At 39.3% G+C, this 27,565-nt stretch overlaps 1 long non-coding RNA gene across 2 annotated transcripts in view; it reads left to right on the plus strand.

The window, feature by feature from the left end:
* Positions 1 to 27,565, plus strand: part of LOC105069774 (uncharacterized) — a 58,149-nt gene that overhangs the window by 26,561 nt on the left and 4,023 nt on the right. For both annotated transcript variants that reach the window (XR_012500514.1, XR_012500515.1), the window contains one exon: positions 26,497 to 26,572. This is a non-coding gene — a long non-coding RNA (uncharacterized LOC105069774). The remainder of the gene's footprint in view (positions 1 to 26,496; positions 26,573 to 27,565) is intronic.

A 27,565-nucleotide genomic window follows, 5' to 3' on the forward strand; every position in this document is an offset into this window, starting at 1 on the left:
TAGGGAAGTTTTTCTGTATTGCTAATTCAATTTCATTTCTAATGATCAATTTGTTCAAGTGGTCAGTTTCATCTTGATTCAGTTTTGGTGGACTGCATGTTTCCAGAAAATTGCCCATCTCCTCTAGATTATCCATTTTCATTCCATATAGCTTTTCATAGTATTATTTTATATTATTCTGTATTTCTATGTTATTTGTTGTAATTTCTCCATTTTCCTTTCTTTTTTAAACATTTTTATTGATTTATAATCATTTCATAATGTTGTATCAAATTCTACTGTTCAGCACAATTTTTCAGTCATTCATGGACATAAACACACTTATTGTCACATTTTTTTCTCTGTGAGTTATCATAACATTTTGTGTATATTTCCCTGTGCTATATAGTATAATCTTGTTTATCTTATCTACAGTTTTGAAATTCCAGTCTATCCCTTCCCACCCTCCGCCCCCATGGCAACCACAAGTCTGTATTCTATGTCTATGAGTCTATTTCTGTCTTGTATTTATGCTTTGTTTTTTGTTGTTGCTGTTGTTGTTTGTTTGTTTTTATTTTTGTTTTTTAGATTCCACATATGAGTGATCTCATATGATATTTTTCTTTCTCTTTCTGACTTACTTAACTTAGAATGACATTCACCAGTAGCATCCATGTTGCTGCAAATGGTGTTATGTTGTCGGTTTTTATGGCTGAGTAGTATTCCATTCTATAAATATACCACATCTTCTTTATTCAGTCACCTGTTGATGGACATTTAGACTGTTTCCATGTTTTAGCTATTGTAAATAGTGCTGCTATGAACATTGGGGTGCAGATGTCATTTTGAAGTACGGTTCCTTCTGGATATATGCCCAGAAGCAGGATTCCTGGGTCATATGGTAAGTCTATTCCTAGTATTTTGAGGAATCTCCATACTGTTTTCCACAGTGGCTTACCAAACTGCATTCCCACCAGCAATGTAGGAGGGTTCCCCTTTCTTCAGAGCCTCTCCAGCATTTGTCGTTTGTGGATTTTTGAATGACGGCCATTCTGACTGGTGTGAGGTGATACCTCATTGTAGTTTTGATTTGCATTTCTCTGATAATTAGTGATATTGAGTATTTTTTCATGTGCTTTTTGATCATTTGTATGTCTTCCTTGGATAATTGCTTCTTTAGGTCTTTTGCACATTTTCGGATTGGGTTGTTTGTTTTTTTTCTTATTGAGTCATATGGACTCCTTATATATTCTGGAGATGAAGCCTTTGTCGGTTTCACTTGCAAAAATTTTCTCCCATTCCGTAGGGTGTCTTTTTGTTTTACTTATGGTTTAGTTTGCTGGGCAGAAGCTTGTAAGTTTCATTAGGTCCCATTTGTTTATTCTTGCTTTTATTTATACTAAGAGAAAATTTTTGAGATGTATGTGAGATAATGTTTTTCCTATGTTTTCCTATAGGAGGTTTATTGTATCTTGTCTTATGTTTAAGTCTTTGATCTACTTTGAGTTGATTTTTGTGTATAATGTAAAGGAGAGTTCTAGCTTCATTGTTTTACATGCTGCTGTCCAGTTTTCCTAAAACCATTTGCTGAAGAGACTGTCTTTATTCCATTGTATATTCTTGCCACTTTTGTCGAAAATTAGTTGACCAAAATTTTGTGGGTTCATTTCTGGGCTCTCTATTCTGTTCTATTGGTTTTTATGTCTGTTTTTGTACCAATACAATGCTGTCCTGATGACTGTAGCTCTACAGTATTTTCTGAAGTCTGGGAGAGTTTTTCCTTTAGCCTCTTTCTTTCTCTTCAGTAATGCTTTGGCAATTCTAGGTCTTTGATGGTTTCATATAAATTTTATTATGATTTGTTCTAGTTCTGTGAAATATGTCCTGGGTAATTTGATAGGGATTGCTTTAAATCTGTAGATTGCCTTGGGTAGTGTGACCATTTTAACAATATTGATTCTTCCAATCCAAGAGTATAGGATATCTTTCCAATTTTTAAGTCTTCTTTAATTTCCTTCATCAGTGGTTTATAGTTTTCTGTGTATAATTCTTTCACCTCCTTGGTTAGATTTATTCCCAGATATTTTATTATTTTGGGTGCTTTTTTAAAGGGGATTGTTTCTTTACTTTCATTTTCTGTTGATTCATCGCTAGTGTAAAGAAATGCAACTGATTTTTGAATATTAATCTTGTAACCTGCTACCTTGCTGAATTCTTCAATCAGCTTTAGTAGTTTATGTGTGGACCTTTTAGGGTTTTCTATATATAATAACATGTCATTGGCATATAGTGACACTTTTACCTCTTCTTTTCCAATCTGGATCCCTTTTATTTCTCTCTCTTGCCTGATTTCTGTGGCTAGGACTTCCAGGACTATGTTGAATAGGAGTGGTGATAGTGGGCATCCTTGTCTTGTCCCAAATTTTAGTGGGAAGCTTTTGAGTTTTTCACCATTGAATACTACGCTGGCTGTAGGTTTGTCATATATAGCTTTAATGATGTTGAGATATTTTCCCTCTATACCCACTTTTGTGAGAATTTTTATCATAAATGGGTGTTGAATTTTATCAAATGCTTTTTATGCATCGATTGAGGTGATCATGTAGTTTTTGTCCTTTCTCTTGTTGATGTGATTTATTACATTGCTTGATTTGCATATTTTGAACCACACTTCTGTCCCTGGGATGAACCCCACTTGATCATGATATATAATCTTTTTTATGTGTTGTTGAATTCTATTTGCTAGTATTTTGGTAAGGATTTTTGCATCTATGTTCATCAGTGATATTGGTCTGTAATTCTCTTTTTTTGTTGGTGTCTTTGCCTGGTTTTGTTATCAGGGTGATGGTGGCTTCATAGAATGTGTTTGGAGTATTCTCTCCTTTTCAGTCATCTGGAAGAGTTTGAGAAGGACTGCTATGGGTTCTTCTTTGTATGTTTAGTAGAATTCCCCGGTGAAGCCATCTGGTCCTGGGCTTTTATTTGTAGGGAGGTTTTTAATTGCTATTTCTATTTCCTTTCCAGTGATCGGATTGTTCAATTGTTCAGTTTCTTCTTGTTTCAGTCTTGGTGGACAGTATGTTTCAAGAGACTTGTCCATCTCCTCTAGGTTATCCAGTTTGTTTCTATATAGTTTTTCATAATATTCTCATATGATATTCTGTATTTCTATTTTATTCTTTGCAATTTCTCCATTTTCCTTTCTTATTTTGCTAATTTGTGCTCTATCTATTTTCTTCTTTGTGAGTTTAGCCAGAGGATTGTCGATTTTATTTACTTTTTCAAAAAAACAGCTTTTGGTTTGGTTGATTTTTTTCTATAGACTTATTAATCTCTATTGTATTTACTTCCTCCCTGATCTTTATAATTTCCTTCCTTCTGCTGCCTTTTGGGGCTTTTTGTTCTTCTTTTTCTATTTCATTCAACTGGTGGGTTAAATTGTTTATTTGAGATTGTTCTTTTTTGAGGAAGGCCTCTATCACTATAAACTTCCCTTTTAGCACTGCCTTTACTGTGTCCCATAGATTTTGAGTGGTGGTGTTTTCATTATCATTTTTCTCAAAGTATTTTTTAATTTCAGCTTTGATTTCCTCATTCACCCATTGTTTTTTCAATAACATATCATTTAATCTCCATGATTTCTTTTTTTTCTCCTTTGTTTCCCTGTCATTGATTTCTACTTTCAGGGCATTGTGGTCAGTAAAGATGCTTGAGATAATTTCTATCTTCTTAAAATTTTTGAAGTTCCTTTTGTGCCCAAGTGCATGATCAATCCTGGAAAATGTTCCATGTGCACTTCAAAAGAATGAATATCCTTTTTTTGGGGGGGTGTAATGCTCTGAAAATATCCACCAAATCTAGTTTTTCTATTGTATTATTTAATTTCTCTGTTGCCTTATTTATTTTATGTCTGGAAGATCTGTCTAGTGATGTTAATGCAGTGTTAAAATCTCCAATATGATTGTATTCCCATCAGTATCCCCCTTTATCTCTGTTAGTATTTGTTCCAATTACTTAGGTGCTCCTATATTGGATGCATATAAACGTGTGTTATTTCCTCATCTTGTATCACTCCTTTAATCATAAAATGTCCTTCTTTATCTTTCTTTATGGCCTTTGTTTTAAAGTTTATTTTGTCTGAGATCATTACAGCAACACTTGCTTTTTTGGCTTTTCCATTTGCATAGAATATACTTTTCCATCCTTTCACTCTCATTCTGTATATGTCCTTCTCCCTAAAGTGGGTCTCTTGTATGCAGCATATTGAAGGATCATTCTTTATTATCCATCTGCCACTTTATGTCATTTGACTGGAGCATTTAGTCCATTAACATTTACAGTAATTAATGATAGATATATGTTTATTGCCATTTTGAACTTATCTTTGCAGTTGAATTGGTATATCCTCTTTTTTCCTTTCTTCTTCCTTTTGTGGTTTGGTAATTTTCCTTTGTATTATCATGGATTTTGTTTAATTTTTGTGACTCCCTTGTAAGTTTTTGGCTTGTGATTACACTTTTTCATTAATCTATTAGCCCATTACTATAACTGTTTTTATTAAACTGATAGTAACATGATCTCAAACACATACTACTGATAAAAAAATTGAAAAGAGAAAGAAAAAAAATATTCTATATTTCCCTGCCTCCCTCTTCTACTCTCAATGATTTGTATGACTTTTTTTTTATAATTTTATGTTTAATTTATTTGTAATTCATGAGTTATCACCTTTCCAGTTGTGTGTTTCTCATTTCTGTAGCATCCTGCTGCTTTTCTATTTAGAATAGACCTTTCAATATTTCTTTTAGCATGGGTGTATTTTTGCTAAATTCCTGCAGCTTTTTCTTGTGTGTGAAATTCTTTATCTCTCCTTCTATCCTAAAGGATAGCCTTGCTGGATAAAGTATCCTAGGCTGCATCTTTTTTTTCATTCAGGACTTTGAATATATCTTGCCACTCCCTTCTGGCCTGTAGTGTTTGTGTAGAGAACTCAGCTGAGAGCCTTATGGGGGTTCCCTTGTAACTTACTCTTTGCTTTTCTCTTGCTGCCTTTAGAATCATTTTGTTATCCTTGACTCTGGCCATCTTGATTATGATATGTCTTGGTGTGGGTCTGTTTGAATTCTTCTGTTTGGGACCCTCTGAACTTCCTGTACTTGGATATCTGACTCCTTTCATTTTGGGAAGTTTTCAGTCATGATTTCTTCAAAGACATTTTCAATTCCCTTTGATCTTTCTTCCCCTTCTGGGACCTCTATTAGGCGAAGATTGGGATGTTTTATATTATCCCATAGGTCCCTTATGCTATTTTCACCATTTCTATTTGTTTCTCTTGTAGCTTTTCTGATTGGGTGCTTTCTATTGTCCTGTCTTCTAGGTCACTAATTCGTTCCTCTGCTTTATCTAGTCGGCTTTGCCAGCTATTAAATCATTCCTCATCTCTGTCAATGAGTTTACCCATTCTACTTGGCTCTTCTTTATAGCTTCTATTTCATTTTTGACATATTTTATATCTCTAAACACTATCTCTTTTAATCCCTTCAGCACTTTGATCACTTCTATCTTGAAATCTTGATCTAGTAGGCTATCGATATCCAGTTCATTGATCTTTCTTTCAGGCGATTTCTCTTGTTCTTTAAATTGGGAATGGTTTCTCTGCTTCTTCATCTTGCTGATACCTCTCTGGCACTGTGGTTTATGGAGTATCAGTTATCTATTGTCGTCTTTAAGGAGTTTATCTACCTAATGCCTATGTAGGAATAAGACTTAGGAAAAAAAGAAAAAAATAAGAGAGAGAAAGAATTTTAAAAAAAGGGAGAAAAAAGTTTTGAAAAGAATGTATAATGAATAACAGAAGAGCAAGTTGAAGCAGAATATCAATCAGGTTGAGAAGTCCTTTTAAAACCTTTAAGAAAAAGAGGAAAAGATGTATTTGCAACCTGTGTCTAATCAATAACAGGACATCAAAACCCAAAAGAAATAGAAATGAATTAAGAAGTAAAAATTAAGAGGGTAATAGGAAATTGAATAAGTACAGATTAAAAAAAAAGGGGGGGAGGGTCGGTGTTCTCTTGGAGTCTGTGTGCTTTTAATGTGAAGTATTTCTGTCTTCGGCCTGTTTTGTAAGCTCAGCTTGCTGTTTCCAGAGGCCCTCCATTGGCGCCCTCTTCTGTGCTGCTCCCAGTACCTGTTGGCAAGCAGATCATGCCTCCTCCCAACACTGGGTCAGGTGAAGCTCTCCTTTCCTGTGGGCGGGCGGGTCACTGCCCCTCCCAGTGCTGCAGTCAGATGTTGCAGACTGGCCAGGTAGGAGGGCAGGTCGCTTCCCTTCCCAGCAGCGCTTTCAGGGGCTGCTTTCCTGCCTGCAAGGTGGGGGGCTGTCCTCCCTCTCCCGACACCGGTAGGTCTGCTTCTCTGTGCTGCTGCGAGCTCCGCCTTAGGTCGGCGCTCCGCAGGTGGGCTCGGGGAAGGCCTAGGAACAGCCTTGTCCCTGCTCCGGGCCAAAACCCAGCTCCTTGTTTGTCTTGGCGGAGAAAGTTCTCTGAGGGACCAGGATGGAAGGATCCTATCTGTCTCGGGCTGTAGAAAAGTCTCTGTCTGCTCTTTGAGGCTGCTAAGCCCTTCGGTGTGGATGCAGGTTTCACCCCCGCCCTTGCCTGGATGCTAAGCACTGGAGGATATGGTGGCTGTGCCTGAGCCCTGCCTCTCTTGTTCTGAAAACTTTCCGCGGGTTTTCAGAGATGGAGATATGCACCCTTCCCCCCAGGGTACATCAACCGTGTTGTTTTATGGAGGGCCCAGGTTGTTCTACCCTGTACACCCACAGCTATGGCGCCCAGCCCCTTGCAGTCCCCCGGGGCTACCTCAGTGCAGCCGCCCCCATCATCCACCTGGTTTGGGCAGCCTGGACCTGCCCCCAGCTGCCAGCCCGTGTTTTGGGCTGGGTGTTGGGGGTAACCTCTGTGCCCATTTAACTTAGTTCTGTCAGTCAATGGCTGCTCTGTACAGATCCGAGCCTCAGAGTCTCCCTCTCTGTCCCACTGGCCTCTCATCTGGAGAGGGGAGACCCAGCGAACGAGTGCCAGTCCTTCTTTGCCACTCCCTCCCTGCGGGGCCCATCCCACCCTGCTTCGTCTATTGTTCTTTCTTTTTTCCTTTTCTCCTACCAGATTTTTGGCATCTCTATCTTTTGAGGAAGGAGATGTTCTGTCAAAGTTCCGCAGGTGCTCTGGTTGGCTGAGTGGTTCTGTGGATGTGAGTTTTGGTGTATTTGTGGGAGAGGGTGTGCTACGGGCGTCCTTCTGCTCCGCCACCTTCTCTCTTCCTCCATTTTCCTTTTTTATTTTTCTTATTTGTGCTCTCTCTTTTTTCTTCTTTGTGAGTTTGTCCAGAGGTTTGTCAATTTTATTTACTCTTTCAAAAATCTGGCTTTTGATTAAATTGATTTTTCTATTGTTTTTTAAATCTCTATTTTATTTATTTCCTCCCTGATCTTTATTACTTCCTTCCTTCTGCTGACTTTTGGGTGTTTTTGCTCTTCTTTTTCTAGTTCTTTTAGCTAGTGGGTTAGATTGTTTATTTGAGATTGTTCTTATTTTTTGAGGAAGGCCTGTATCACTATAAACTTCCCTCTTAGGACTGCCTTTGCTGCGTTCCATGTTTTGTGTGGTTGTGTTTTCATTTGCCTCAAGATTTTTAAAATTTCAACTTTGATTTCATCATTGACCAATTTTTTTATTTTTTTCATTTTTTATTGAGTAATAGTTATTTTACAATGTTGTGTCAAATTCTAGTGTAGAGCACAATTTTTCAGTCATACATGCACTTATATATATTCATTGTTGCTTTTTTTTCACTATGAGCTACCACAAGATATTGTATATTTTTCCCTGTGCTATACAGTGCAATCTTGTTTATATATTCTGCATTTTAAAATCCCAGTCTGTCCCTTCCCACCTCCTGCCCCCTTGGCAACCACAAGTTTGTATTCCTTGAGTCTGTTTCTGTTTTGTATTTATGTTGTTGTTGTGTGTATATGAGCAATCTCATATGATATTTTTATTTCTCTTTCTGGCTTACTTAACTTAGAATGACATTCTCCAGGTACATCCATGTTGCTGCAAATGGCATTATGTTGTCAGTTTTTGTGGCTGAATAGAATTCCATTCAATTAATGTACCACATCTTCTTTATTCAGTCACCTGTTGATGGACATTTAGGCTGTTTCCATGTGTTGGCTATTGTAAAGAGTGCTGCTATGAACATTGGGGTGCAGGTGTCATTTTGAAGTAGGGTTCCTTCTGGATATATACCCAGGAATGGGTTTCCTGGGTCATATGGTAAGTCTATTCCTAGTCTTTTGAGGAATCTCCATACTGTTGTCCACAGTGGTTTTCCTTGCTTCCCTCTCCCACTGTTAATGATTTAGATGTCTTCTCTTACAATTTTGTGTTTATTCTTTTTGTAATTCATGGCAGTTATCTCCTTTCCAGATATGAGTTTCTCATTTTTGTAGCACCCTGCTTCTTTTCTATTTAGAGTAGACCTGTCAATATTTCTTTTAGCATGGGTTTAGTGTTTCTAAACTCTTTTAGTTTTTGCTTGTCTATGATATTCTTAATCTCTCCTTCTATTCTAAGGGATAGCCTTGGTGGATAGAATATCCTAGGCTGCATCTTTTTTTCATTCAGGATTTTGAATATATCTTGCTACTCCCTTCTGGCTTGTAGTATTTGTGTAGAGAAATCAGCTGAGAGGCTTATGGGAGTTCCCTTGTAATTCACTCTTTGTTTTTCTCTTGCTGCTTTTAGGATCATTTCTTTATCCTTGACTTTGGCCATCTTGCTTATGATGTCTTGGTGTTGGTCTGTTTGAGTTCTTCCTGTTTGGGACCCTCTGAGCTTCCTGTACTTGGATATCTGATTCCTTTAGATTTGGGAATTTTTCAGTCATGATTTCTTCAAATACCTTTTCAATCCCCTTTGTTCTTTATTCCCCTTTTGGAACCCCTATTAGGAATAGATTGGTGCACTTTATATTATCCCGTAGGTCTCTTATATAGTTTTCATTGTTTTTTATTTGTTTTTCTCTCAGCTGTTCTGATTGGATGCTTTCTGTTCTCCTGTCTTGTAGGTCACTTATTTGTTCCTCTGCATTATCTAGCATACTTTGTACAGCCTTTAAGTCAGCTCTCATCTCAGCAAATGAACTTACCAATTCTACTTAGTTCTTTATAGCTTCTATTTCATTTTTGACATATTTTATACCTCTAAACACTATCTCTTAGTTCCTTCAGTTCTTTGATCACTCCTTTTTTGAAATCTTGATCTAGTAAGCCATCAATGTCTGTTTCCTTGATTATGCTTTCAGGGGATTTCTCTTGACCTTTTAATTGGGAATGGTTCCTCTGCTTCTTCATATTGCTCATATTTCTCTGGCACTGTGGCTTAAGGAGTATCAGTTATCTAGTTCTCCTGGAGATGCAGTGCTCTTAATGGTTTTATCAAGAGGTCTTTGTGTCTTTACCCTGTTTCATGAACTCAGCTTGCTGTTTCCAGAGGCCCTCTGTTGACACCCTTGTTTGTGCTGCTCCCAGTGGTTGTTGGCTAGCAGATCGTACCCCCCCAACACTGAGTCAGGAGCTGAGCTCTTACCAGGTGGGCAGGTGTGTCACTCCCCCTCCCAATGCCACAGTCTGATACTGGGCTTGGGGGAGGCAGGTGGGTGGATCACGCCCCCTCCCGGCACTGTGGTCAGGTACTGTGTTCCTGCCAAGACGGCGGGTGGCTGCCCACCCTTTCCTGGTGCTGGTCGCCCCACTGCTCTGCAGCTGCCCGCTCCGCCTTGTGTCAGCACTCCGAAGGCGGGCTCCGAAGACCGCAGAACGGCCCCAACCCTGCTCCATGCCAAATCTCAGCTCTTTGTTTGTCTTGGTGGTGTGAGTTCTCTGAAATTCCAGGGCAGATAGGTCCTATCTACCTTGGGCTGTAAACAAGTTTCAGTCCTGCCTAGGAGGTTGTGCAGCCACCACGTGTGGATTCAGGTCTCAGCCCTGCCCCCACCCAGGTGCTGTGCACAGGAGGACATGGCAGCTGTGGCTACACCCCGCCTCTCTTCTCATGGGAAGTGTCAGTAATGGCAGCACAGTTCTGAGGAGACAAAGGCTACGGTGCCCCTCCCCTCAGGTCACACCAGCCGTGTTGCTTTGCTTTTTTTTCATAATTTATGGGGGCCTAGGTTGTTCTTCCCTGTATCCCCTACCAGCCATGGTGCATAGCACCTTGCAGTCCCCCAGGGCTGCCTCAGTGTAGCCGCCCCAGTCCTCCACCTGGCTCAGGCAGCCTGTCCTGGCCCCCAGCTGCCAGCTCATGTCTCAGGCTGGGTTTCACAGGAACCCTCTGTGCCTGTTTAACTTGGTTCTTTCAGTCAAGGGGTGCTCGGGGCAAATCTGAGCCTCAGAATCTCCCCCTCCTTCTCACTGGCCTCTCCGTTGGAGAGGGGGAGATCCAGGGAACGAGCGTTGTTCCTCCTTTGCCACTCCCTCCCCACGGGACCAGTCCTGCAGTGTTTTGCTTTTTCTTCTTTCTTTTTTCCTTTTCTCCTTCCAGATTTTTGGCATCCTTGTCTTTCGAAGAGGGTGATGTTCTGTCAGAGTTCCGCAGGAGCTCTGGTTGGCTGAGTGGGTCCATACATGTGAGTTTTTGTGTATTTGTGGGATAGAGTGAGCTATGAGAATCCTTCTACTCTGCCATCTTGGATAAATGTTCGTTAAATACTGATTTTTATCATTCCTTAACATACACTATATATTCTTTTTCACATATACTTGTATGATTACAAAATATGACTAACTTTGTGTGCTTTTGAAAGTATATTTGCATAAGCAGAGGATACCAGAAATAATTCCTCTTTTATAAAAGGCCTGTTTAAAGATTATGTGTCCTTGAAGAATAACAGCTTTATGGAGATATAATTCACATACTATAAAACATAGCCTTTGAAAGTTACATTAAGGGTTTTAAGTACATTCCAGGGTTGTGCAGCCATCACCGCTATCTAATTTTAGAACATTTTCATCACCCCCAAAAGGGACCAGTAACTTTTAGTAAGTTACTCCCTAATCTTCCTTTCCCTTAGCCCCTGGCAGCCGCCACACTGCTTTCTGCCTCTATGGATTTACCTTTTCTGGGCATTTCATATGAGTAGAACCATACAATATGTGGCCTTTTGTGATTGTCATCTTTCATTTAGTGTGATTTTGTCAAGGCTCATCCATGGTGTAGCATATATCAGTACCCCATTCCTTTTTGTGTTCAAATAATATGCCATTTTTATAAATACACCACATTTCTTATCCATCCATCAATTGATGAGGAATAATTCTGTTACAAATGCTCATGGACAAGTTTTTCTGTGAACACATATTTTCAGTTCTCTTGAGAATATATCATAAAAATGGAATTACTGGGATATATTCTACTTTTAACATTTTGAGGAATTGCTAAAGTATGTTTTAAAGTGACTGTACCATTTTACATTTCCAGTAGTAATGTATGAAGAGTCCAGTTTCTCCACATCCTCAACTCTTGTTATTACTGGGTTTATATATATATGTATTTGTCAACCTAGTTGGTATGAAGTGGTATGTCATTGTGCTTCTGATTTCTGTTTCCCTAATGCCTACTGATTTTGAACATATTTTCATGTGCTTATTTGCCATTTGTATGTCTTCTTTGGAGAAATATCTATTCAAATTCTTTGCCCATTTTAAATGTATTTGTCTTTGTATTGTCAAGTTTTAAGTGTTCTTTGTCTATTCTGGATAAAACTCCCTTATCAGGGAAAATACTGGAAATATTTTTGCCCATTCTGTGTATTGTCTTCTTACTTTTGTGATGATATCCTTTGAAGCACAGAAGCTGTTAATTTTACTGAAGTTCAGTTTACTTGATTTTTTCTTTCTTTTGTTGTTTGTGATTTTGGTGTCATGTCTTAGAAGCATTTGTAATCCTAAGTCCTGAAGATTTTCTCAGTGTTCATTTTCTAAAAGTTTTATAGTTTCAGGTCTGTGATTTATTTTGAGTTAATTTTCATAAATGGTATAAGATAAAGGTTCAGTTTTCTTTCTTTCCAGGAGTATGTTCATGTGTCCCAGCATCAGTTTTGTGAAGGTTACTTTTCCCCATTGGATTGTCTTGGTACCTTTGTCAAAAATTACCTGGCTACATGTAAGAGTTTGTATATGAACTCTCAGTTCTTTTCTATCAATCTATTGCCTGTTCTTTATGCAAGTACCACACTGTATGGATTACAGTTTTGTTAGTGAGTTTTCAAAGTGGAAACTTCAAAACTTTGTTCTTTTTCAAGATTGTTTTGACTATTCTGGGTATCTTGCATTTCCATATTAAATTTAGGATCAGCTTGTTCATTTCTGCAAAAAAACCAGAGTTGCATCGAATCTGTAGGTCATTTTGAGAATCATTGCCATCCTAACAGTAGTAAAGCGTCTGATCCATGAACACAGAAGAGCTTTCCATTTATTTTAGGTCATCTTTAACTTCTATCAATAGTATTTTATAGTTTTCAGTATACAAGTTTCACACATTTTTCTCAATATTCCACACATTTTTCTTAATTTTCCTAAGTGTTTTATTCTTTTTGATGATATAAATTATAGTGTTTCCTTCATTTTATTTTTAGATTATTCACTGCTATTGTATAGAAATGTAATTACTTTTTATATATTGACTTGTGTCTTAAAACTTTGGTTGGACTGGCTTATTTTAATAGGCTTTTTGGTGGATTCCTTATGATTTTAATATATAATATTATGTCATCTGGAATAGAAATAGTTTTATTTCTTTCTAATCTAGAGGCTTTATTTTCTTTGTCTGATTGCTTTAACTAGAACCTCTAGTACAATGTTGATCTTGGGAGGAAAGAATTCAGTCTTTCACCATTAAGTGTGATGTTTGCTCTAGGTTTTTCATAGATGTTCTTTGTCAAGTTGAGGAAATTCTCTTCTATCCCTAGTTTTTATCCATTATTCTATTAATATCGCATATTACATGAATTGACTTTTGTATGTTGAACTAGCTTTGCATACCTGGATACATCCCACTTGATTGTGGTCTGTTTTATATGTTACTGGATTGGATTTGCTTGTATTCTGTTGAGGATTTTTGCATTTATATTCATAAGAGATAGTCTGTAGTTTTCCTGTGATGCCTTTGTCTGGTTTTGGTATCAGTGTAATACTAGTCTCATTGAATGAATTGGGAAGTGTTCCCACCTCTTTATTTTTAGAAGAGTTTGTGAAGCACTTTTTTCTTTAAGTAGTTGATAGAATTCACCAGCAAAGCCATATGGACTTAACATTTCCTTGTGGGAAAGTTTTGGATTACTATTTCAGTCACTACTTATTGTAGGACTATTCAAGTTTTCTATTTCTCCTTGAATTAGCTTCAGTCATTTATGTCCTTCTAGGAATTTAACCATTTCATCTACATTATCTCACTTATTGACTGTATAATTATTCATGGTATTCCCTTATATTCCTTGTTATTTTTGTAAGGCCGTAGTGACATCCTTCCTTTCATTTCTGATTTTAGTAATTTGAATCTTCTCTCTTTTTTTCTTCAATGCTAGCTAAAAATCTGTCAATTTTGTTGATCTTTTCAAACAACCAACTTTTCTTTTTGTTGATTATTATGTCTTGTTCATCTATTCTCTATTCCATTTATTTCTGCCTTTTGTATTTTGTTTGGAATATTTAATTCATTTGCATTAATTAATTTCTTATCAGGTTGAAGTTTTCTATATGTCTGTTTTCTATATGTCTTTTCTTCCTGTCTGCTATCTGTTTTCTATATGTCTTTTCTTCCCCATTCCTCTATTACTACATTTTTTGTACAAAGTAGGTATTTTCTAGTGTGCCATTTTAATTTGTTGTTTATTTTATCTTTTTCTTCTTCTTCTTTTCTTTCCTTTCTTTTTTTTTCATATTTTCTTAAGTGGTTGCCCTGGAGATTATGATTAACATCTTGTTTTAAAGCAATCTAGTTCACATTGATGCCAACTTAATTTCAATAGTACACAAAAACTTTACTTTGGTATCAGTCTTTTCCCTCCCCCTCCTCATGCTGTTACTATCATACAAATTACACCTTTATGCATTTATAAGCGCATCTGCACAATTGTTTTATGCAGTTGTCTTTTACATCAAATAGAAGAAAACACTTACATGTAATACTCTATTTATACTGTTTTATTTTTTTACTCATGTAGTTATCTCTACTAGTGCTCTTTATTTTTTCAGGTGAGTGTCCTTTCATTTACACCTGCTGGACTATCCTTAGTATTTCTTGTAGGGCAGGCCTGCTAGCAATGGATTCTTTCAGATTTTGTTTTTGTAGGAGTGTCTTAATTTCTCCTTTAACTTTTTTGAAGAATCATTTTACTGGATATAAAATAAGTGGTGACAGTCTTTTCCTTTTATCACTTTGATGATACCATCCCACTGCCTTCTGGCCTCCATGGTTTTTGATGAGAAATCAACTGTTTTTCTTACTGAGGAGCCTTTGTATATGTTGAGCCACTTTTCTCTTTCTGCTGTCAAGATTCTTTGTTCTTGTCTTTTGACACACTGAGTCTAATGTGCCTATGTTTAGATTTCTCTAAGTTTATACCACGTGGAGTTTGTTGAGTTGCTGGGAGGTACAAATTAATGTTTTCATCAAATTTGGGAAGTTTTTCAGCCATTATTTCTTTATATATTCTTTCTGCCCCTTTTTCTCTCTCCTTCCTTCTGGCGCTCCCATTATGTGTGTATTGGTATTGTTGATGGTGTCCCACGTATCTCTGACACTGTGTTCATTTTTTTTTCATTCCTTTTCCTTTCTGTTCCACAGACTGGATAATCTCAATAGTTTTAAGTTAACTGACTTTTTCTTCAACCAGTTCATATCTACAGAGAAACCTCTTTAGTGAATTTTTCATTTTAGTCATTATATTTGTATCTCTAGAATTTCTAGTTGGTTTTTAATAAAAATTTAATCTATTGACATTCTCTGTACAATGAGATGTTCACATACTTTAATTCTTTAGGCATGGTTTCTGTTAGCTCTTTGAACATATGTGTAATTGCTTATTTATGTCTTTCTCTAGTAAGTGCAGTGACTGGGCTTCCTCGGGGAGTTTCTATTGACTACTTTTTCCCCTGTGTTATGGCCAAACATTTCTGTTTCTTTGTACATCTTATAATTTTCTTTTGAAAACTGGACATTTAAAATATTACAATGTGGCAGATCTGAAAGCCAGATTTTCCTCATCTGCAGGGTTTATCATTGTTTCCATTGTCAATCCTGCTGCAGCTATTTATTTAGCTACTTTCCTGAACAAATTCTGTAAAGTCTGTATTCTTTATCATGCATGGCCATGAGATGTGTATGTGTGCAGAAAACCTAGTTGTCATCACTGTAGTAATGATTGGACAGTGATTTCTTTCAATGTCTGGAGCCAAACACTTGAGCTGTTGCCAGGTGGCTGTGTGTCTGCATGCTGAGGGATGGCCTCAGCACCGGCAGGCAGTCTGCAGCTCTTCCATAGCCTTTAGTTCTTGCTTATGCAGAACCTCAAGTTCAGCCAGAGTTGAAGGCTTAAGATTTTCTCAGATCTTTCCTTGCCATGTGCCACACATGTGTATGGCCTTCTATAATTCTCAGAATTTTTTGGAGATTTTTAACCCTACCTCCACCCCCAGAAAGTCTCATTACTCAATTTTGCCTTCTAAGTTTCCTAGTCAGCATCTAGCTAGCCTCTACTGGTACCACTGCCTCAGGCAGTTGTAATGTTAAGTACTCACTGCTGATTCTTTTCCACAAACAATCTGAGGATAGGCTGTTTGCACAGCATGAGTTTGAGATAGGTCAAATAGTGACAGCTCTCTGGGGATGGTTTTTTTTTGGGGGGAACTCCAAACTACTTCTGCCCCTACCTTGATTGTGAGACTTTTGCTTTTAAAGGCCACCATTTAGGTGAGGATACGGGGATGGGGTAGGTCAAGTTACAATGCCACCAAACTCACTATCTTTATGGAGATTTAGCTGTTTTTTCCTCAAATAAACACTCCCCGGATTGCTGGAAGCCTTTTTTTAATTTCCAGAGTCCTACAGAGGTTAATTTTGACAAATTTTGCCATTGTCATTGCTTCATAGAGGAGTAAGTTTTCCAAGATTTTTACTCAGATATTCTAGAATTGTACCCCATTTACATTTGTTTTTAACGGACTTACTTGCAAGAATAACTAATTCTACAGCTCCAGCCCCATTCACATGAGTCCATCTGCATGGCTTCTACAAGGAGCAGTGTGCAAGCTGTTGTCAGTTTGTTATTTTTCTTATTAAAGTGTAGGAGTTTTTAAAAATATACTCATGTAATAGCCCTTTGTCATTTTTACATGTTACAAAACTTCCACTAGCCTGTGGCTATTTTTTTCCCTCTCTTTTCGTTGCTTTAATGAAGTTCTCACTTTAAGGATTTTCAGTATATCAATATGTGGGTGCTGATCACATGGGAGAGACATCTAACTACTGTCTAAACCTCAGTCTTTGCTATGATTCACTGTCTAGAACATCTGAACACATCTACTGAACCCAGTATACCAATGGATGCTGACAGCCCTAGTTTAAAAAATGCTTTTTAAGTAAAGCAAAAAATATTAAATTTGACACTGGAAAAGACAAATCTCAAATTTTCTAGCTGATCTTGCTTTCTGTGATCATTAGCTACATCATGTTTATAGAGCCGACAGGAATATTGAGGTACTAATTTTATTTCATTGGATTTTAGAATGCAGATCACATTTCAGGCCCACTTATAACACCATATGTGTATCTTTAAGGATATGTACATATAATGATGTCTTTATTTGAAGTATCTTATTTTATTTTAAGTACTTACTGCTGTGTACCTAATTAAGGAAACCTAGGAACTGCAGAACTGAAATTTTTCATACCACCATCACCCCTTAGCATCTCTTTTGCACTTAGATGTTATGTGGCAGAGTATTTTTCTGCTCCCTAGAAATGACCAATGTTGAAGGAAAAAAAAAAACCCTCTTCTAATAAATATAGTCCAAATCACATGCTTATCTGAACAATAACCACCCTTTTAGTCCACACCAATCCATCTACTCATACTGACTCAGTCCTCAATACCGACAACCCACGGCTGAAGTCAGGGTGCTCAGCACACGTTCTCTCCCCTCCCCATTCCTTGTTGTTTCTGACCTACTTTTGTCCAATGCATCCTGCCAGTCTCTTCGTTGTCTGACTGCAGTTTTCAATTTTTACCTTTGAGTTCCAGTCTGGGCCTAGTGACTTCCAGAGAAACGCCAGTCACCTGGCTCAACAGGAGGGGTGGGGAGGATTTCAGGAAGCTGTTACCCTAACTCACTTGCACATCAGTGAGTGGCTTTTGTGACCATTCCTTCTAGATCTCTGCCATTCTGGCTGCATCCACCCCAGCAAAATAACGTAGCTCCTCCAACAACCTCTGCCTCCATTCATCTGGGTTTCTGCTTTCAGTGACACTCAGATGATGCTGATGGGCATTTTAAAATATATATATATACACACACACACACACATATATATTTTAATTGAAGTATAGTCAGTTACAATGTGTCAATTTCTGATGTACAGTACAATGTTCCAGTCATTCATATTCACGTATATATGTATGACTTCCTTTTCATATTCTTTTTCATTAAAGGTTATTACAAAGTATTAAATATAATTCCCTGTGCTATACAGAAGAAATTTAGTTGTTTAGCTATTTTTATATATAGTAATTAATATTTGCAGATCTCAAACTCTGATGGGCATTTTTAAAGCCACATCTGGAACCCTTGCCTCAGAACAGTCTGAGAAATATATTTTCAACCTCATAGCCTTTTGGTTAGGAAGTTGGAATAAAGGCTGAGCTGGCTTACCTACCTTGTCTGCCTTTGTGAGTAAAGAGGTCTGGAGTTTCAAGGCCCAATAAAATGTCTCAGCCCCTCAGCAACAAACTCTTAAAGCAACCAAAATGCTCCCATCTACCAGAGCATGCCTTGTCCTTAGACACTGCTGGACATAACCACCAACACTGTCTACGGGCATCGTCTTCACCTGGTGCATAATTTCTTTAGATGTCTAATATCCTGATTAAGAGGAAAAGCTGGTTTGGATTCCCAAGGTCACAGGCAGCCTTCTGACTACCTTTGGTGTATATATGTTCATAGAAGAGTCCCCTCTTTCTGATCAGCTACAGCTGCCTGGTGTGTGGTTTGCCAGAGAATGTGGGTGCAGTGCTCCCAACCAGAGTCCTACTAGTTGTTTTATTGCAGGAAGAGAGAGAGCAAAAGGGACAGAACAGGAAGTTCTTGTCCAGCCTCAAACACAGTCACCCCCTCCCAGGGCTCTCACTTTGGGACACACAGCAGTGCAAGTCAGCAGTGATGTGGCCCTGGTGTACTCCAAAACATGGTGTGGTTGTACTGGGCTATCAGTGTCTTTCATGGACACTGCAAAGTTCTCGGCTTTGTGAAATGGGGAACTAAGGAACTCCCACCCATGCCTGTAGCTCCCAGGGTTTGCATCCTTACAGGTTTTGAGGATTTGCTGACAACTCATTCTCTTTCACCAGGTCATTTCTCGGTTACACGGCTGTCCTGTGACTTCCTTATCAGAACTGCTCCTTAAGTTCAGGATTTAGTGAAAGATGCCATTTTACCCTGTATGTTCAAGTTCAGGGAGGAGGAGGAAGAGAGCACAGATCACAATTGCTATTTTGCTTTTTTATTTTGTTTTCATAAGCCATCTCCTATTGTCAAATAGACACTGAGCAAATGAATGGCCGCTACACTCCCATTTGAAGGATGAGGAAAATGACACTCATGGAGAGGAGACAAATTGCCTGAGGCACCAAAGACAAAAAGAGATGAGCACAGAATAAGATTCCTGCAAATTTCTTGGCTGTCATCAGCCTTTAGGTCCATGACAGAGTGCCGTGTGTAGTAGTAAAGTTGTAGCGTGCTTTTAGAAGGGTGTAGACGTACTTGTTTTTGTTGATACAATTGCACTGTTTTGTCTGGGACTCTGAAAAATAGAAATGGGTTGGAAAATGTTGGTTTCTCATCCTTGGTCCTTCCTCACCTTCACAGATATAAACCCTACCGTCTGTAGCAGGAATAAGACAGCCCCAGCCTTCCCGCCTCATGAGATCAGTCCTCATTCATTTCATCCCTGCCTGCCTGTAGGTGCTAAAGCACAGCACGATTTTCATGTACTGCATCACAGATTCTTGTGAAATTAGGTGTTTGAAGATAGAAACTCATGAAAGGAAGCTGCTTTTTTAATATAAAGTGCAGTAATTTTCTTAGCAGAGAAGGAAATTGAGGATTTTCTTCATTGAAAATCAATACAGATTTCAAGAACATCTGTATTTCTAATGCATAGAGTAAAATGACAAAATCTAGAGGGACGATGGAAACACAAGGAAGATACCCAAAGTGGCTTTAAAGCGCTTTTCCCAGGCTGGGCTCGTGAAGAGACTGTTAATTGACAGAGACCCTCTTCTCACCCGTAGTCCCTCTCCTTAGTTGGAAAGGGCCAGAGCTTCCCTTGTGTGGAGTCCTGGTGCTTCAGGTGAGTTGTGCGGTAGGGCAGTGCACATGGTGCTGCCTTCAGTCTGTCCATCCTGAATAACCCCCGGCAGTCAAGGGGCGAGGGTGTTGCAACCTCATGAACCAGCCGCCATGATCTCTGGGGTGTGTGCTCATCTCAGCTCATCCTGGCTCAGGTGATGGCAAAGCAGAGTGGTGGCTAGAGGTCAGTCATGAACAGCAGGGAGTAGCTGGAGTCAGCTGGAACCCAAGTGGCTAGGAGTCCCAGGTGGAATTCCCAGGACTTCCCACAGCTCATTCATTCAGCTAATACTTCTCCAGCACCTGAAATGTGCTGGTGCTTCTGCTGTGAACAGAACCAAATCCCTGCCCTCATGAAGGTGAGGTTCTAGTGGACATGAGAAATGACCATGCAGAAGCAGATCCAAGTCAGGACACATGGGTGCTGTCTATTTTGGAGTGCACAAGATGAGATCCTTTGGGAAGGAATGTATGATACAGGAAAATGTGGGGGAGAGGATGGCCATATCCCAGGTCTTTGTTGGGTCCCTGGGATTCACCTCACCAAGTGTGGGTCCTTGGCTTTGCACAGGAAATAATTCAGGAGTGAGCCACGGTTCAGTAAATGTAGATTTATTCAGAGAGCTACATACTCCATAGACAGAGTGGGCTGTTTCAGAAGGCAAGAGAAAGGCCATGAGGCGTGGGGTTTGGGTGCTCCATTTTAAAGTAAAAGTAGATACACACTCTACAGACAGAGTGTGGGCTGTCTGCCTCAGAAGGGAGAGAAGACACGAGGTGAGGGGTTGTTAGTTTTTACGCACTCAGTATCTTCATATGCTAATAAGTGGGAGGAATATTCCAACATCTTTGGGGAAGGTTCTGGGATTCCCAGGAATTGGGCCACCACTCACCCTTTGACCATTTATGGTCAGTTTGAACCTGTACTGGCACATGTGGGAGTGCCATTTAGCATCCTGCTGTATTTTGTTGAGTGTGTATTGAAGCTCAAGATCTACTGAGAGTTGACTTTTCCACCGTCTTGGTGCTAATGGCTGTGCCATTCTTTTAATGGCTGTGCCTGACCCCCTTCCCTCCTGTCTCATGAAGGAGCTCTGGACTGATTGCACAATTGCAGAGCAGGGGACAGAGTGGAAAGAACTTCATAAGTGGAAGGTGGAATGCAGTGTTGGCAGTAGAATTCTCAAGTCAATTATAAAGTAAGGGTCTTCTGTTTGCTGGGGGTACCTGGTGTCACATTAGGGAGCTGTGAACCTAGGGGACTTCAGTGAGTGGGTGGTTCACTGTGTATCCTGTGTTGCTTCTTAGGTGGCCCAAGGACAGTTGACTTATAGGTGACTCATACCCTCAAGAAGGGGTCTCTGTGGATTTTCTGCACGTGAGGCTAACATGGGTCACATAGGGAGCAGAACCAGCCAGTCACAGCTTGGTCCACAGTCACCTAGTGCCCTCAAGTCTTTCATCCCATGGATGTGTTACCTCCCCTTGGATGGGGACAAGGGCACAAGTGGTGGGGCAGCTTCTCAGTGGTGGAGATGTTGCTCTCCAGACCCAACACTCAACAGCATGGACCCCTGATATTGGCCACAGTCTTGGCTAGATGAGGCTTTTGGGTAGCTGAGCTCATGAGATGTGGGTGTTACGTTTCCATTCTCACCAAGACCTCTACTTTTGAAGGTTCTGGTCAGAGAGCCACAAATACTGCCTTACCCATAAACTAAGAACAGTTTCTTTCAGTCGGGGAAGGGCACACAGAAGGAGAAAGAGGATCACCCTGAGAGAAGGAAAAGCCAAATCAGTCCTGCCATCAGGGGCCTGACAGGTGAACCAACTCAGTTTCTTTTATAAGTTGTTTACTTGGAGGATCTGGGCTATTTGGGTGACCTGCAAGTGTCAGGAAATAATATGCAATTGTAGATTTCCTGATCTGGTGTTAACTCACCCCATTGTAGCTGTTGTGCAAGCAGATGGAACTTGTTGGATAACAGGCCGTGGCCTCTGCTCCCTGGTGGAGCCAGGAGATTACAATGTTAAGTACAACTGAGGGGGCATCATTTCTATGTTGAGAGGCCAGATGGCCTTACATAACTCTCATGCTGGATGTCTAACTTGCAGAGAGAAACTAGATTCCATCCAGCTCTCCAGCCAAGGAGGAGACCAGTAGTGGCCTCTCCCACCAACTGTGAGCTCTTTGCCTCCACTGACAGCAGCATCTATAGCAAAAAGCTGGGCTGTCACCTGCATTTCTCTGTAAACATCCGAGTAGCCACAGCAATGGCCTCGTGAGGTTTGGTGTGCCCAAGGAGGCAGGGAGGCAGTGTGTTGGATGGAGGGAAGAGTGCCAGGGTCAGACACTGGGCGGACAGGCAGGCAGTGATGACATCTGTGCAGGGCAGGCGCCATGGAACCAAGCCAGAAGGAGGCGGGTTTTGGAGCAGGGAGCTTGGGCAGTGCCGTGTTGTTTATAAGAAGATCCTGGGCTCTGGAGGCAAGAATGCATTGGCTTGATTCCTGACCCCAACCCTCATCTTGGGCAAATGTTTGAAGCTTTCTGTGCCTCTGTTTATTGGTGTCCCAAATGGGGACAATAGTAGCAATTACCTCTGAGAGTCAGGAGGGCCTTTATAGATGTCATTTCATTACATTCACAGCATCCCATGAGCACGGTTCTAGGTCCCCCATTTTACATGTGGCAGATGGGTAACCTTTCAATCAGTAATCACTCAGCTAAGAATGGTCAGAATCAGCATTTGAATTTTATCCCTGTGTCCAGATTATTTCTATTCTCACTCAATATTACTGGAAAACTAGTAAAGTCAGAACAAACACTGCTGGGAAGTGGGTGCTTGAAACATTTTTGTTGTCTTTACCATTGGGGAGTGTTGAGTTCACATTACTCGTAGCCCGTCCGAGGCTCCCTGTGTCTCCGGCTGTCCCTGGTGGAGTCTGCAGGACTCCAGGCAGCTTCTCCTTGCTCTCTACTCAAAGGCTGTCTACTCTTTACAGGTTGATTCTCAACCCTGACTGCTCAATAGAGTTAATGTCTAAAAACAAAGAAAAGTTGGGGAGGGTACAGCACAGTGGTAGAGCACGTGCTTAACATGCATGAGGTCCTGGGTTCAATTCCCACTACCTTCATTAAAATAAATAAAGCTAATTACCCCTCCAACAACAAAAAAGAAAGAAGTATTTAAAAAGCAAAAAACAGGACAAAGACCCAACTCCAGACCTGTAAAATCAGAACAGTGGGGGCGGTGGTGGGGCACACTATTTTTTAAAAGCTCCCAGATGCTTCCCATGTGCAGGAGGGTGACAGCTACACCTTCGCACCTCTTCTCACAAGCTTGTCCACTCACACCTGTTATCCTCTTGAAACAGGAAAACTACTTGTCTCAGCCTAGAACTTTCTCCCGATTTCTAGACTTTTATTTGCCTACTGGACATCTTTCCTGGAGCCCACAGGCACCCAGTCAGAACTGGATCAGTTGTCTCCTCTCATGACATCCCCGTCTTCCTGCCCTTCTTATTTCAGGGAATTGCACCAAAGACAGAAAGCTGGCTGGCATCTTTGACCTTTTCCTGCCCTTCCATCACACCTGTGGCCAATCTGTCCACCTGCTGAAATGCTTTCTTCTCTCTCCTCCTGGCTGGGCCTTGGTAGGCCTTGCCGTGTACCTGCCAGTAGGTCTCCCTGCCTCTATCTAGTCTCTTTCTAGACCACCTTACATATCTCCTACACCTTGAAGGCACACAGAGTCTTTTGTGATATGCACCTGTGATCTCTCCACCTGGTTGCCTCACCTGCCTCCCACACACTGTGCTCACTTCTAGACTATTTGGGGTTCCTGGAAGGGGCCTGGCTCTCTTTGGCCTCTCTCCTTTGCATATGCAGCTCCCCAGGGAGAAATAGCCTTAACATTATACTTTCACCTGATCACCTCTAGGGCATCTCAGAACTCACCAGAGTGGTCCCCTCCTCTGGGACAGCCTTGGCTACAGTTCTGGCTCTCTGCCCCGAGCACCCTGTGCTGACTGTTATCCAAGCCCTCTTAACACGCTTCCCTGGATATTTGTGTTTTTAGTGGGCATAATGTGCTGGTAGCAGGTACTTTATCATCAGACACAGTCATCTTCCTCTGACCATCACGTTACTACCTTTCCCCTGAGCTAGAGTACTAGATAGTCTGTTTTCATAAGTTCAATAAATTATCTACATCTTCTTTTTTCTTAAAAAAAGGCATTAACTCATGTTTCTCTTTAGTATCACCTATAAATAAAATGTGATTTTATTAACCATTTACAAAAGTGTTAAGGGTAATAAATATTAAGAACAGATTTCTGAAGCATCAGTCATCACTGAAGATCAACATTCTGCTGTTCTCTTTCTCTGTTAGTCACCTTAATTCTGGAGTTCTGGAAGCGGTGCTAGGCAGAACTTGAGTACAAATGGGACACGGTTGAGCAGGAAGAACAAGACCGGCCAGAATAGGAGGAGTGGTGTCCCCAAGTGGAGATAGATGAGATTACCCAGGAAAAGCAGGCGCTGTTTAGATACACTTTAGTCTGTTTACTTCTTGACTTGTCAGCCTTGGCTGCATGTTGGAATCACCAGGGGACCTTAAAAACTGTTTGTATCTGGATTCCATCACTGCAAACTCTGATGGTACTTAGTGGCCTGGGGTGCGTTCTGGCATAGGGAAGTTTTTAAAGCTCTTCTTGTTATTCTAATGTGCAGCCAAGGTGAAGGCGCACTGCCTGGAATGGTGGACACAGAAGAGAAGTGTGGTCTTTCCTTCATAATAACCATAAAAATGGAAACAAAAAAGACTGGTATAAATGTATAAGAAAAGAGGCATTGATTTGTGTCCTTTCATAAGACCAATGCAAAAATGCAAAAAAAAAAATAGCCATTATGACATAGATGTAGAAGGAAAGACACATTGGTTTTTATAGTTGATTCCCACTTTTTCACATGTGCCTTCATTATTGCAGCCTCCTTTTCATCGTAGACTAGGTGCCCCTTTGTCTTGAACTAAGTCCCGGTCACTGCTCCCCCATCCGGTTGGGATGTGCACAAAGCAGCGTGGCTCTCATCCTAAAGTCAGAGAAAGGGTAGAGGAAGCAGAGAAACTTTTGTTGAGGTGCCAACAGTGTTTGGGCTCTGAGCTAGGCATTTTATATAATTGGAGATGTAAATTTATTGCTGCCACTCCTGCTGCAAATTTAAAAAAAATGAAACTATGTATCTTTGTATAAATATTCCAGAGCTATGAAAAGATGATTTTTTGAGTCATCTGTATTATTGCTTCTTTCCATCAGCTGAGATAATTTAGAGCTGATGGTACTTGCAGTCAGCAGCAGCAGGACAGTAGGTTGTGAGCATGAGTAACTCTTGGAAAGAAAATGCTTTTACCAGGAGCATCTGAAAATGTCTCCAACTATAGATTTTATGAATGGAATCACAGATTTACAGAATGTTGGCACTGAAAAGGTCTGGAGGGAGCAGGTCAACCTCCTCCTTTTATAAATGGAAAAAAATGAGGTTCAGCTACCAGTAGAAGGTGACATTTGTCTTTTACAATGGAATAAGCTTCTAATAATCTCCATTATGAATAGTTCCCATTGTTTACAACTGAAGATGGGGGTCAAAGCATATGTTGGTGAAAGACTGTACATGCAGAGATGAAAGCTGAAACTTAGACAAAATTAGATGTTCATAATGTTTTTGAGTCCTGAAAAACAAAAAAGTATCATATTGGCAGCATACAAAAAATACTGAAGAAAAGTCATTTTGGTCATTTAAACTGCCAATTTTAAATTTAAAATTGCCAACTAATAATTTTAAAATTCCTTTGGAACATGCTCGTTCAAAAATTGAAGATGAAGACTCATTTCTCTTTATTGTTCTTCCTTATTCAAAAAATTGTTTATTTATTTTTTTTTTAGTTTTTTAATTGAAGTATTTTACTTTAATTGTGAATGCATTCTCCATTGTTTAGAGAGGCCAACATTGTGGTAGTGAGACCTTGGGAATGAAGCTGCCTAAATTCATATTTGAACACAGAAGCTTGCTTCCTGAGTGATCTTGGACAACTTAATTTCTCTGTGCCATAGTTTCCAATAAAATAAGAATAAGAGTGTTGCTTCCTCATGACTGTGGTAAGGATGGGTTGAATTAATGTACAGAATCTACTTGGGAGAATGCCTGGCACAGAGGAAGGACCATGTACTTATTTACAGCTATTATTATACTATATCTGCTTTTAAAATCCAGGTAAATATTGAGTCTTACTGATTTCATCTCTAAAATAAAATAAAAAATCTAAATATAAACTCTAAAATGGAAACTCTAAATCTTCATAGTTGTAGCTAATTAATACTTAAAGTTCAACCAAGAAACACACAGTGGAAACCAGTTAGCTGCAGACACCTGTGAAACTTTCTGTCCTTCACGGACTCAAAGCTATCAGTACATTCACTTCTGAAATCTAAGGCAAGCTCAGGAATAGAGCTTTTCAGCTTGGTCTCGTCAGGTACCAGATCCCTAAGCTCAGACCATGGCAGGGAAACAGTTTACTGTTCACATGTGCATTTTCAAAAAATAGTATTAAAAAGAACACTGTATGTATTTTGTTGTGTGTTTGACATCATTAACAGAAAAAAAAAAAAAAAGGAAAGAAACCCATGCAGTTATGAATAAGGAGGCTATGTCTGAAAACTTTTTGTTTTTTTTAATTATGCTTATTATTTAGTGACCAGTTAGGAGAAAAATCATTTCATTGGTGTAATACCTTGATTGACTAAACTTGTTTTTTTCTTTTTTTAATTAGGAAGAAGAGCACGTTCCCTTTACCACCTGTGGAAAGTGTATACATATAACCCTTTATGCAAGTACTCTTTTTCTGGGTAAGAACCTGCGACAGACTTTTTAAAATCTAATGTGAAATGCTGAGAAAACTGAAAGTCAAGCTGGGAACTATGTAGTCTCATAGAGAAAACTGTTTCCAGAAAACATCTGAGCCAATGCAGGGAGCCACTCTGGAGGTTTCACAGTCTCTTTTGCTCATAGTTCTTTTCACCTCATTTTTTCAAATCAGATCAGTGATTTAGGATTCTCCAGGGTCTGATTAAGAGACCAGATGGAGGCATTAAGAATTCTAAAATTTTCCAAGAGTAACAACCAAGGTAAAATGTCTAAGAATAGCCTAATAAAAGGATAGTAGGAACTATCAAAAAAAATTAAAAAATACTGAAAGACATAAAAGAAGCTTTAAACACATGATTCTAGATTAAAAGACCATATCTCCAAAATACCAGAACTTATAAAATTGATTTGGGGTTTATTGTGAATAAAATAATATTAGTAATATAATAATATGGTAATGAGCATTTTACTAGCTCAAGAATAGCCAGATTAGAGAATAGGATAGGAAGTCCAGATATGGGCTCTGATATCAATAATAATTTAATATATGAGATGGAAGTCATTACAAATAAGGGAGATAAATAAAGGTTATTCAATAAATGGAACACTTGTTAGCTATTTGGGGGGAGAAAGTAAAGTTTGAAATCATACAGTGAACCATATATTGTGATAAATTCCAGAAACATTTAAAAAAAAGTAACACGATTAAAAAAAAAACTAGAAATAAATATGGATGAATATACAACATCTAGATGTGCAGTAAGTTTCAGAGGAAAATATATAAAGATTTCCATGCATCAGAAGCATCCTAAATTTAAACAAAACACCAGAGGATGTTATTTGTTAACAAATCTGACAAGGGGCTAATTCCTTCAATACATAGAGAGTTCAGATCACTTCAAAGATAACACCAAAAAATCTCAGGAGTGGAGAAGGCAGAGAAGATGAACACACATTCACAAGGGAAAAAACAG

The sequence above is a fragment of the Camelus bactrianus genome, chromosome 19 (genome assembly GCF_048773025.1).
Source record: "Camelus bactrianus isolate YW-2024 breed Bactrian camel chromosome 19, ASM4877302v1, whole genome shotgun sequence".
NCBI classification, from domain to species: Eukaryota; Metazoa; Chordata; class Mammalia; order Artiodactyla; family Camelidae; genus Camelus; species Camelus bactrianus.